We start from the raw sequence: 2,381 nt of genomic DNA on the forward strand, positions 1-2,381 counted from the left end.
AACAAGATTTCTGCACCATATGTTGATATTGGTGAAATCAAACTATCATACAATTGTAGCATAAGTTTTATGTTGATATCAGTTTTACAGAACGTTCGACGTAAAGCATGAAATGCTTTGTTTGCTTGTTTGCTCAGATGATCTTGTGCTCTATTTAGATTGCCGTTTTTATGTAGGACAACTCCCAAATACTTATATTCTTCAGCTGTTTGAATAATGTCTTCTCCACAATGAAAATATATTGGCACCTTTGGATCTATTTTTGAAAATACTACTACTTTGGTTTTGTCTCTGTTTATCTGTAATCCCCATTTTTGGCAATACTCATATAGGTAATCTAGTTTCCGCTGTAGGCCTTTCTTTGTAGAGGAAAAAATAAGTAAATCATCAGCATATAAAAGACATGAAAATCGATCATTCGAATGAGCTTCAATTTTGGGGGAATCATTATCCAACAAGTTTTTTTTCTTTATTTGGTGTTTAACGTCGTTTTCAACCACGAAGGTTATATCGCGACGGGGAAAGGGGGGAGATGGGATAGAGCCACTTGTCCATTGTTTCTTGTTCACAAAAGCACTAATCAAAAATTTGCTCCAGGGGCTTGCAACGAAGTACAATATATTACCTTACTGGGAGAATGCAAGTTTCCAGTACAAAGGACTTAACATTTCTTACATACTGCTTGACTAAAATCTTTAAAAAATGTTTGACTATATTCTATACAAGAAACACTTAACAAGGGTAAAAGAAGAAACAGAATCCGTTAGTCGCCTCTTACGACATGCTGTGGAGCATCGGGTAAATTCTTCCCCCTAACCCGCGGGGGGTCCAACAAGTTTTGTGTAATATCATTTATGAATATGTTGAATAAGGTTGGGCTTAATGTATTGCCCTGATGTACTCCTTTTTTCACAATTAGTTCCCTACCGTATCCATCAGAGGATTTTACACAAACTGTGGCATCAGAATACATATTGTTGATAATGTGAAAATAATGTGAAAATAATGTGTGTGTGAGTGTGTGTGTGTGCGTGTGTGTGTGTGTGTGTGTGTGTGTGTGTGTGTGTGTGTGTGTATCAGTGTGTGTCAGTGTGTGTGCTTGTGCGGACATGCGAGCATTTATTTGTACAGACAGACAGACAGACAGACAGACAGATAACCAGACAGACAGACAGACAGACAGTCTGTCTGTGTCTTTCGATGTGTGTCTGTTTATCTGTCTGTTTATCTATCTGTTTCTGTGTGTCTGTGTGTCTGTCTGTCTGTCTGATAGACAAAGCAAGGACAAAGGACAATACTCCAGTCACATAACGCAATGTCCGAACAACACGGAAGGTTAATTCAACCTTGTGTAAGAATGACAGTTTTCACGATACACATAAAATCCTGCTACGTCTGCTCTATAATAGTTGTCGGATTTCGGAAGAGGATACAATATCCTGGATGACATTCATTCTAATGGCCCACGACGGAAGTATGTACGTATAATTTCGACAACAGAGTGCGTCACAACCATCCAGTGTTTTCTTTATGATGTATTATTCACTCTTTCAAGCTGGTGAATCCACTTGAATAGGGAGGAGTTTTTTTTTTAAATCCGAGCCTTGGTGTACAAAGGCCGTAGACTGCAAGCATCATGTTACATTTATTCATGCGTAGTAACATGTCAATTACGTAGTTGTGTGGTTGTTGATGTTATTTTCTGATTCGGGACGTCTTCATCATGTTGCATCATGTTCATCGTACAAGTGTTAAATTGCTGTTGTTGTTGTTGTTTTTAAAGAATATTAATGACAATGAAAATGGAATTAAAAATGCATAATTTACGAGGGTACTGCAGTAGGGTAGAATAAGCAGTGATCTCATTCATAACATCCTATCCTCGCCCTAATAACGATCGAGAGACTATTCAACTTTGGCCAAAGAATAAACAGACTTGTTACAGATATTGATACTCGTTTGAGTCAGTGAGTGGGTAAGTGAGTGCGTGAGTGAGTGGGTGAGTGAGTGAGTGAGTGAGTGAGTGGATGAGTGAGTGAGTGGGTGAGTGAGTGCGTGAGTGAGTGCGTGGGTGAGTGAGTGCGTGAGTGAGTGAGTGCGTGAGGAGTGCGTGCGTGGGAGAGTGGGTGAGTGAGTGAGTGGGTGAGTGAGTGAGTGAGTGATGAGTGGGTGAGTGAGTGAGTGCGTGAGTGAGTGGGTGAGTGAGTGCGTGAGTGAGTGCGTGAGTGGGTGAGTGAGTCAGTGAGTGGGTGAGTGAGTGCGTGAGTGAGTGCGTGGGTGAGTGAGTGCGTGAGTGAGTGAGTGAGTGAGTAATTAAGTGAATGTGTTAATGGGTGAGTGAGGGGGCTAGCGACCTGTTTGTTTTTGTGTTTATTTGTATT

The sequence above is a fragment of the Littorina saxatilis genome, unplaced genomic scaffold (genome assembly GCF_037325665.1).
Source record: "Littorina saxatilis isolate snail1 unplaced genomic scaffold, US_GU_Lsax_2.0 scaffold_781, whole genome shotgun sequence".
NCBI lineage: Eukaryota > Metazoa > Mollusca > Gastropoda > Littorinimorpha > Littorinidae > Littorina > Littorina saxatilis.